Genomic DNA, 10,228 nt, shown 5'->3' on the forward strand with positions numbered 1-10,228 from the left:
GCCCTCCCCGACTCCGCTCACCGGCCTCCCGGGGTTCTCGGACCGGAGTGTCGGCGCCTGGGGAGCGAGCAGCTGCAGGAAGCGGACGCCCTCGGCCTCAAATAGCGGCGGCGGCGGGAGGGGGCGGAGTCGGCAGCGAGTCAGCGCGAAGCCCGCGGCCCCCTCCCGGTCCGGGCGGCAGGGAGGGGGGGCAGAATGAGCGCAGGTGCCCGGGAGCCGCACCCAGCCGCCCGGGGCTGGCGGCTGCGCACGCGCTCCCCCTGCCGGAGGGGCTGCTGCGGGAGGGGCGCGTGCCCTTCCTGCGCTGGTTGTGGTCACCTCGCCCGCTGAGCCACCAGAGACAATAATCAAACCAAGGCCCGGCTCTCCCGGGGATTTCAATCGGGAGACCACAGTGCGAGACCCACCAGCGTGGTGTGGCTTTGCAGAAACTCAGTTATGCTCTCGGTGACCAGAAAAGTGCCGGCTCCTCCTACACAGACTAAGTTTTGACCGCGCAGAACAAGTTTAAAAGGAGCAAACCCCACCCGATGCTGTGCATTCAAGGACTCCCACACTCCTCTGGCCTGTGAATTAGCTTCCAGGGGACGGAAATATTATACAAATGCTATGAAATCCTGGCTTGTCCTTGAGTCTCATTATTTTGGGGCTCCTATAGTTTGAAATTAAATTTGGTTTGATCTGGTTAAGCTGCTGGGGACAAAAAGGAGCCACATACTAGACTGACACCCTCAGGGGAGGCCTGTCTGGTGGCCGTTCAAACTCAGAAACCTAAAATCACCACAAAGAATGGTCTGAAATGAAAACTTTATATGGTGGGTAGTCATGTCCTCGGCCTGTATCTTCCCTGACAAAGGTTAATCTTTACCTTGAATTTCATGTAACCAAGTCGAGTCTTCTCTTTTGATTGTAATGTATAAAATAAGGGGCAACACGGCCATTCTCTGGACCATTGTTTCAGTCCCTTGAGATTTTGCTTCCAGGCAATTGTTGACAGTTTGGCTGACAGAAATTCTTCACAGGTTTGAATGTTTCTTACTTTGACATTTACTTGATGTAGTCGGCAGAATTCCAAAGAAGCTCACCCAGGGGAGATTAAAAGCTTCTGAAATTTTGGCTACTTGAATTTTGATTATACTTTTAGCTACGTTACCCCAGTCCAGAACACTGGGGATGACGAGCACAAGGGAAAGGCTGTAGTGTAGCCCAAATGTACACATGGGTTTTATTATTTGCCCAGGGAAACTGGTCTCTCAGTCACTATGTAATTCAGAGGGAATTCCCCATTGGGAATTATTTTTACTTATAGCAATTTACCAACCCTTAAGGCTGTTGTTCCCCAGCAGGGAATGCCTTAACTGGGAGAAAACATACAAATCATCACTAATATATATATATTTGTATTCATGAAATGGTGGCATTGGGATAAAATCCAGTTGCCATATCTCAAACGGACCTAAAGGAAGTAGGAAATGTCCTTGGGATCCATGGAGTGGCTTTCTGGGTTACATTTTGGACAGTTAGAACATCTGTTGTGCACTTTATGAGCTACTGTAGGAGAAGGCGTCCAGTAATATTGTTTACTCCATGAGATCATCTTTCAGGATCCCAATGTGTTAGTTCATATACAAGTTGAAGTACAGGGAATTGGGACTCTAGAGGTAAAATAGATTTCTGATTGGTTCTAAGGCATATCTGTCTGTCTGGGTCAAAGGTGCCCCCTTTTTGTTCCATAGTATTTTTTCATAGCTGTCTATTGAAAATGGAAAAGATCGTCTTTTTTTTATTTAACGAAAGTAAAAAACTTTCTTAGGTTTGGATAACTTGACTGTTCAGTGCTGCCTGCTTAGCTGCAGCATTTGCAAAATGATTTCCTTTTGCTTTCATGGTGGTAACTTTAGAATGTCCTGGGATTTGATCATTGTCCATTGTTGAGTGTTGAGTGTGATGAGAGTTCAGTGAAGATTCGACAGAATGCAGAACATAAATAGTTAAAGGAGAGCCCATGAAAACATCTTCAGTCTGTTTATGTAATATAGCTGTAGTAGAGACCACCCTTTTACAGGGATGGAGCCTTTTCCTACTGAATGTAGTTGCTGACTATAATATCCCATAGGTCTATGATGATCTCCATGTTTCTGAATTAGAACTCCTAAAGCATTTCCTTTACTTTCATGTGTGAAAAGGAAGGAGGGAAGTTTATAATTTGGATGTCCCAGAGCAGGAGTTTTAGACAATACTTCCTTTACAGCCTCACAGCTTGTTTCCCTTTGGTGTTTTATTTAATTGATTAGGTTGATTTGACTTTATATATTTTTTTTATTGATTTCAGGGAGAAGGAAGAGGGAGACAGAGACAAAAATATCAATGATGAGAAAGAATCATTGATTGGCTGCCTCCTGCAGGCTCCCTACTGGGAATCAAGCCTGAAACCTAGGAATGTGCCCGGACCTAGAATTCAACTGACAACATCTTGGTGCATGGGATGATGCTCAACCAACTGAGCCACACTGGCTAGGGCCATAGCAGCATTATTCACAATAGCCAAGAGGTAGAAGCAACTCATTGTCCATGGATGGATGAATGAATGAACAAAATGATTTATACATACAATGGAACATTGTTCCACCTTAAAAAAGAAGGAATTTTTGACATATGCTCTTCATGGATGAAACTTGAGGATATTTTTCTAAGTGAAATAAGTCTGTTACAAAAGGGTAAACACTGGATGATTCTATGTATATCAGGTTCCTAGGGTAGGCAAATTCAGAGACAGAAAGTCTCTGCCAGAAGCTGGGGAAAGGAGATGGGCCTCACTGTTTAATGACACAGAGTTTCAGTTTTGCAAGGTGAAAAGCGTTCTGTGGATGGATGGTCCCACAGTAGAACAACAATGTGAAGATACTTAATGCATAGTGTTTCAAACTGTACACTTAAGTGTTTAATTCCATGTTATGTCTGTATTGCCACAGTAAACAAAGGAGCTGTGCATGATGACTCTTATCTTTGGGTGGAGTTTCCAGTAACTTTGTTTTGCTTATTTTCTAATTTCCCAAACTGGTATATATATTTATTATGCGCTTTTAAATTCTTTGAGCTAAAAACAGACATGCATATAAGAAAGGATAAAATAATAGAGAAAAATAGCTTCCAGAGTTATGCAATTATAGATGATTTGTCTTTTCTTTCCCAAAATGACCTCAATTGTAATAGCAAAGTGACTCTGGGAAACAGAAGTTTAGTAATAAACTTAAATTTTTTACTTGGCATTAGCCCAGCCAATAAAATAACCATAGTTTTATTAAATAAGGTTTAAAAGAAATAAAACAATGCTAAACTTATAATAATTTGCTAAAATTTTAAGAAGCAATGGTGACCTATAAAAGTTTTCATTCAGAAATAAGCCTTCTTTGAGGGTCATCTTTTCTTCTCTTTTCCTACTTTCCAGGGTGCATGTGGATGGATCTGCTGCTCCTTTCCTGGGGGGATGCATTTTATAGCAGCCACGAGAGAGGCGAGGCTGGACCCAGAGCAGCGCCTTTGGTGCCCAGTATCCACTGGATGACAGTAGATTCCAGCTGTGTGTTTTCTGTCTGTGCCATAGGCCCTCTCGATGGCTCTCCAGCTAAGTCTCAGTTGGTGAATTTCTTTGGAGTCCCCCTGATTCAAAAAGAAATTTTTTCTTTTCCATGTAGCCCCTATTTTAGGTCAGACTATCTCAAACCAACCCTCCTGATTTGGTGAGATCTGCCAGCTATTTTCACATGACATGGTGACCAAAATGTAATGTTTATTTATAGAGAATTATATTCTTTATTCATAGAACATGATTTAAAACTTACAGTCAAACTTTGGTTCTTGAACAACTCCAATCTTGAACAATTCAGTTTTCAAACAAGTTGTTCACAGAAAAAAATATCTCAGTTGTTCAAGCAAAACTTTAGTTCTTGACCCAACAAGCCTTTTATGCTGATACTTCAACATGACAAAAAGTGTCTTTCAGGAGACCAAAGAGAGAATGCTCAAGTATGAGTCAGTTTATGGCTAACCCTCAAGTTGTCAACATCTCAGGAAACTGTGCTATCTCTCTCTCTCTCTCTCTCTATATATATATATATATACACATTGCTTTTCTTGGTGGCAAAATTGAAGATTAACAAAATTTTAAGACATGAAGAGGCCATCAATGTTGTTAAGGGTGTGAAAGGGCTCATGAAACAATGATCACAAGCAATTGAAGAGGAAGAAAAATGGTTGATTTGTATAAACGAAAAGCAGTTAGCTGCTCACAGCATTTCAGATGCAGTGATATGTGAAAAAGCGAAGATGCTGCATTCTGACTTCCTGAAAGACACCCTGGAATCAGTGCTGAAAGTGATTCCTTTAAGGCTAGTAAAGTTTGGTTTCATAAATTTAAGAAAAGAAGTGTTTATTTATAGATTAAATAGTACTTTAGATATGTACTGTGTGTGAAAAAGGTTTAAATGAAATCATTTGGGGGTCTGGAACAGATTAATTCAATTTACATTGTCTCTAATGGGAAAAAATGATTTGGTTTTCAAACAAATTGCTTCTCAAACTAGAATGAATTAAATTGGAGAACTGACGTTCCACTGTGTATTAGGCACACAACATGTAGGGAGAACCAGCAGCAATAGGGGGGTTTTATGTAAGGCTTCAGGCTCTGGAATAACACTGCCAGTTCTAGTCCTGACTTCATCAATGACAACTGCCTGTTGGATCTGGAATAAGCTCAGTGATCCTAAAGTGAGGTAGTAACTGTTCTGACCCCAGCATGTTGTGATGAGGCTTAAATGAGGGAATGTATATGAATTGCGGCAAGCAGTGCCTGGCACAGAGAGGTGCAGCAGGCAGGTCCTGGAGGGTGTCTGGGAGCCTGCCCTGATCTTGTTGCTCAGGGTCAGTGTTCATGATCACAGGCAGATAGAATTGGCTGCTTTGTGAATAAATCAATGTATTAGTTTCCTATTGCTTCTATAACAAATTACCACTAACTTAGTGGCTGAAAACAGTCGAGGTCTTTGATCTTACAATTCTGGGTGTCAGGAGTCCAGGAACAAGAAGGAGGGCTGGTTCTATCTGGAGGCTCTGGGGGGAAATCCATTTCCTTGATTTTATCAATTTTAGAGGCCACATGAAATCCTTGGCTTGTGGCCCTGCACTACTCTGACCTTTGCTTCTGTCCTCCCACCTTTTTCTCTGATGTTGACCCTCCTGCTTCTGTCTTATAAAAGCCATATGATTCCATTGAGTCCACCCAGATAGTCCAGGATAGCCTCTCTAAATCAAGAGCCTAAACTTCATCTCATTTGTAAAGTCTTTTTCGGCCACGTCACAGTCTCAGGTTCCGGGGATTAGGATGTGGACATCTTTGTGGAGCTATTATTCTGCTGTCGTATCCAGTGTGTACTGATGGGGCACTGACACCTAGGTGACTGAAGGAGGGCTTGGTTGATGTGCTTCTGTGTTGAGCTTTAGATCCAGACTTTCCCTGATGATCCTTTAGACCACAGACTTGCTTGTGTAGCAGGAAATGTGTTTTTCTTGACCCTGAGCATGTCCTCTGCCCTGGCCATGGTCTTCATGGGAACAAAAGGAAACAGTACTGCTCAGGTGGCCCAGCTATGGCAGCTGTCACATAGGAAGAACAATGGAATATGTTTTTTTTCCCACTTATTCCATAGACCTGATCTTTTCACACCTTCACACCAGCTGATGGAAGTCAATGTGGCCCTTATGTGGCACAAGGGGCACCGTAGTGATGAAGAAAGGACTGACATGGGTAGAAAGGTGACCTTGTAGGCCAGGGAATTTCCCATAGTGTTCATGAGAGAAATCAAGTGATAAGGTTATTTTCTCTAGACAAAAGCAACACTATATTATGGCAAAATTGCATCTTTGATAAGTAAGATAAAACTATAACACTATTTCACAAAAAGTCAAAGCATTTCAAATTTGTTTTAAGTTTTTTTTTGCTAAAACTCTATGTAAAACTGAAGTGCAGCTATAAAATTAACTTCTTATAAAGTGGATTGTTTTAGTGTGAGATTATGCATAGTGAAAGAAGAATAGAACACAGATGAGCACTTTTACTTTCTGAACATGTAACATTTAGCAGGAACATGCAATGATTGTTCCCAAATGAGCCATGTATGACAAATGGACAGACGAGGTAGTGGGTAATACTGGGGGGAAGTAGTCTTAGGCTCCTTGTGTCTTTGATTTCTTTGATAATCTGGCAAAAGTGTCCCAGACATTGCCATATGCACAGTATTTCACAAGTAATACCAGGGAGAGTATGGATGTTACACTGAGGTGCATCCATGGACCCCAGTTGGGGTTCCCCTGGTTCTTTCTTCTAGCTCACAGGAAGTGGGAGCCATAGGCTGGGGGTGGAGGGGAGGAGGAAGGAGATACAAGAAGGAACAAGCTTAATTCTCATTCTGACTTGACATTTAAATCACTATCTGGTCTGGAAACATGTAAAATTGCTGGTGAAACACTTTGATTGTTACTTCTGCTCTTTCTTGTATTTCTTGTGGCTATGTTAGATTAAATCCCAAAGAATTACTTTAGTCTGCCGCATATTAACATATCATGCCTTTTAGCATACACAAATCTCTTACATTGGTTCTCAGCTGGGGGCATTGGGACACCTCCTAACACATTTGTGGTTGTCCTAACTGAGGAAGTGCTACTGGCATCTGGTGGGTGGTGGCTGGGGATGGGGATGCTGCTGATCATGCTACAATCACAGGACAGCCCCTCAATGAAGGGCCATCTGACCCAATGTCAACAGGGCTGCGGTTGATAAACCCTGGGCTAGGATTAAATCAAACTCCTTTTTTATATGGAACCCACATAATTTTCAATCAGGCGTTTGTTTGGAGGTCACTCCAGGGTATTAGAATGCATTGTTCAAAGTTGGGGGTGTTGTTTTTTGTTAACAGGCACTTTCTGTAAGCACAGGTGGGTTGTTCACCAAGGTTCCAGTCTCTTCTCAAGGAAGTGAACAAACATGGCATGTAGTGTTCTCAGATGTGCTGACAAACACCTTGGAGAACAAAAGTGGCATTTCCTTTCACTAAGTAGTATTAACACATTGATGAAAATAAAATAAAAGGGAAACTACAGAAGGGCACACAGTGAATTATAACTCTCCTGCCTTAAAAATGGGCTTACAAATACAGTTTTATACTTTTGAATTTTAATATGCTTCATAATCATGTTGCTTTTCATTGTTTCTGAAATATTTCTCCCTGGTGTGAGTCCCAATATGTCCATTCGCTGCACCCTAACCTGCCTCTGCCCAGTGACTCCCCCATTTTGCATGGTGATGCAGAGGCAGAAGATCAGCCCTCCTGGGTCCTCCACGGTCTCCTCTCTGGATGTTGGGCTGGTTCCCTCTCAAGGTTCTTAACTTTGCCCCTCGTCTGAGTTATCCTGCTATTGTCTGGGTTTGGAGTCTCACCATATCTTCTCCACTTTAACCGCTTCTTAACTGGTCTCTCCAAGTCCAGCCTGGTCCTTCCCTCTGTCTCATAAATCCTCACCACTGACAGAATAGCCTTTCCAAGTAAAATCTGTTTGTGAAACCAAGGTGTTTTTGTTTTGTTTTGTTAATCCTCCCTCACTTGAGGATATTTTTCCATTTTTCATTTAGAGAGAGTGAAAGACTGAGAGAAACATTGATGTGTGAGAAGCACACACCCTGACCAGGGCCCGGGCCAAGGAAAAGACTGCAACTGAGGTACATGCCCTGGACCTGAATTTAACTCGGGACTTTCTGGTCCACAGGCCGAAGCTCTATACAATGAGCAAAACCAGGTAGGGCTGAAACCAAGGTTTTAAATTTGTGTCGCTTCTACAAAATTCTTCGGTCCAGAAAAGCCCTTCCATAAGTGAAATCCAAAACCATTCTACTACTTACTATGCAGGGTGATGTTTTGTGAGGTGAATGAACTGATGGCGTGATCCTGGCCATCTGACTGGTTGTCAGTGCCAGGCGCTCTTCTGGAAGACTCAGTACATCCTCCTCATCACTACTGCGGTTGCCACCCCATGGAGGCTGCCCGCTCTGGGTTTACACCGCATTGGGGATGATTCTGGGTCTTTTTGCTGGTTGGGTCTCCCAGGATAAGCACTGGGAATTTAAAAATCGTTCTGGTTATTTAATATTAATGTTTAACATCAGCCTGATATTTTAATATTGGAAAATATTGGGGATACAGGAAACCATCTGTCACCTTTCTTCGTTGTTTGGCTTCTCTCCTTTCTCCTTCCTCTTTCTTCTAGAGAAGGTAAAATGTTTGGGAATGTGAGGTGAGTGCAGAATGGGAGACAATTGCCAAACACTTTGTATCTGAAAGCAAGTAATTGTGTTTAGAAAAATTACAAGTGGGTTTTAGAGTATTGGGTACAGGCGCTTCCTTATGTGATCCCAGCTTACATTTTAAGGCCTATGTGTTCTCCCTAATGCTTCCCTTTCACACACACACACGCGCACACACACACACAGACACACACACACAGACACACACGCGCACACACAGACACGCGCGCACACACAGACACACACATGCACACACACACGCACGCACACACACGCGCGCGCGCCCACACACACAGACACACACGCGCACACACAGACACGCGCGCACACACAGACACACACATGCACACACACACAACACACACACACGCGCGCGCGCGCACACACACACACACACACACACACACACCCCACTCTGCAGACCTATCCCAGTCCATTCCCAGAGGACCTTCTTTGTTTTCTGTTCTCCTAAGTTACCATCAGGATCCAGATCTAAAATGCTGTTTCTCACCATGCTGCACACTTGAAAGTGATACAAAACAATATCCAATGTAAACTGTAATTGAAAAATAAAATTTAAAAACAAAACTATACAAAACAAAAAAATACAAACAAAAAGTAAAATGCTGTTATCATCTTTCTTTAATTGGAGAGCTATAATATTTTTTGATATTCACATCTCACCACGAAGCCTCTCTGTCACTCAGCAAATCTGTTTCACCACTTGTTGATGGTACTCATACAAAAATAGTGAAGGAGAAGTGGGCCGTGCTAAGGCTTACAGTCTAGTAGGGAACACAGAAGATTGAACTGAAAGCTAACACGGAAGTTAAGAGTCTGACCAGGATGTTGTTGGAAAGTTTGGAGCGTGGCTGTGAACCCTTAAAGATACCTCTGTGCACTTTTGGTCTCATCAGACTGTGTGTCACCTCATACAGAGATCACATCTTCAGCTTGGTGCCAGGGCCAGGCCCATGGCTGGAGTCAGTACATTTTTGTTGACTTAGTTTATGAGTCTTAAATGGAGCATGACCTGTATAAGCATTTATGGTAGAAACATGTTAAGAGGGAAAAAATGTTTTCAAAATTGTGGGAACCTTTGCATCATAGGACCCACCTTGAGATTTGCTCTTTGCAAGCCTGCAGGAATCCTGTTAGAGTTCCCTCAGGCACAGCTGGAGGCATGTCCTTTGCTAAAGGCACAATGTGAGTGGTCAGCCTCAGCCCACTTAGAGTTAGGAAGGCAGGACTGAGCTAGGTGGGGAGCCGTCTCCTCAGGGTTGGCCCTGTGACCTGGTTAGAGGAGACCTGCTTGTGTGTGTACTTCCTGGGTTCAGGCATCCCACAATTCTGTTTTCACTCTTGAGCTAATCAGATCATGAAATTAATCAGCGAATTGAACATTTCAGGATTAGGATATGGAGGTGGAGGGGTCCATGAAGGTCATTCCTCCAGTTTTTCTTTTTGCTCCTCTTTAGGAGCGGAGTGTGCAAGGGGAGGAGGTTTATCCTCCTTGGCCTCTCTAAAAGGCTCTAGCAAATGCAATACCGTGTTCCACAAGGAGAAACAGTTTGGAGGCAAGTTTTCCCCTGCTGCTGAGCTTTTTTCAAGTTTTGACCCACTCTTTCCCAGCATTCAAGATCTAATGTACCTTCTTCAGGAAACCAGGGATTATGTTCTATAATAATATGCAAAAACTGTAAGAGAATACCTTCTGACACTTTAATTCCTTTATCCCTGAGTATGCAAACCAAAAGTTTGCAATAAGGCTTCTCCCTTTTTAACCAAATTCTGCCCCATTAGCCTGGCTAAAAAAAGATGTTCCTACCCTACTTACAGATCGTGACTTCTGCAGCTGGCTGTTGGCTTTGCATG

At 42.9% G+C, this 10,228-nt stretch overlaps 1 protein-coding gene across 1 annotated transcript in view; it reads right to left on the reverse strand.

The window, feature by feature from the left end:
* The window catches only part of LOC102426147 (serpin B6), a 24,559-nt gene extending 24,438 nt beyond the window's left edge, over positions 1-121 (reverse strand). Inside the window, exon 1 of the mRNA XM_006085706.3 lies at positions 22-121. The gene's annotated coding sequence lies outside the window, so the exon portion shown is untranslated. The remainder of the gene's footprint in view (positions 1-21) is intronic.
* Positions 122-10,228: the final 10,107 nt, after the last annotated feature.

This window comes from Myotis lucifugus, unplaced genomic scaffold (assembly GCF_000147115.1).
Source record: "Myotis lucifugus unplaced genomic scaffold, Myoluc2.0 scaffold_21, whole genome shotgun sequence".
NCBI classification, from domain to species: Eukaryota; Metazoa; Chordata; class Mammalia; order Chiroptera; family Vespertilionidae; genus Myotis; species Myotis lucifugus.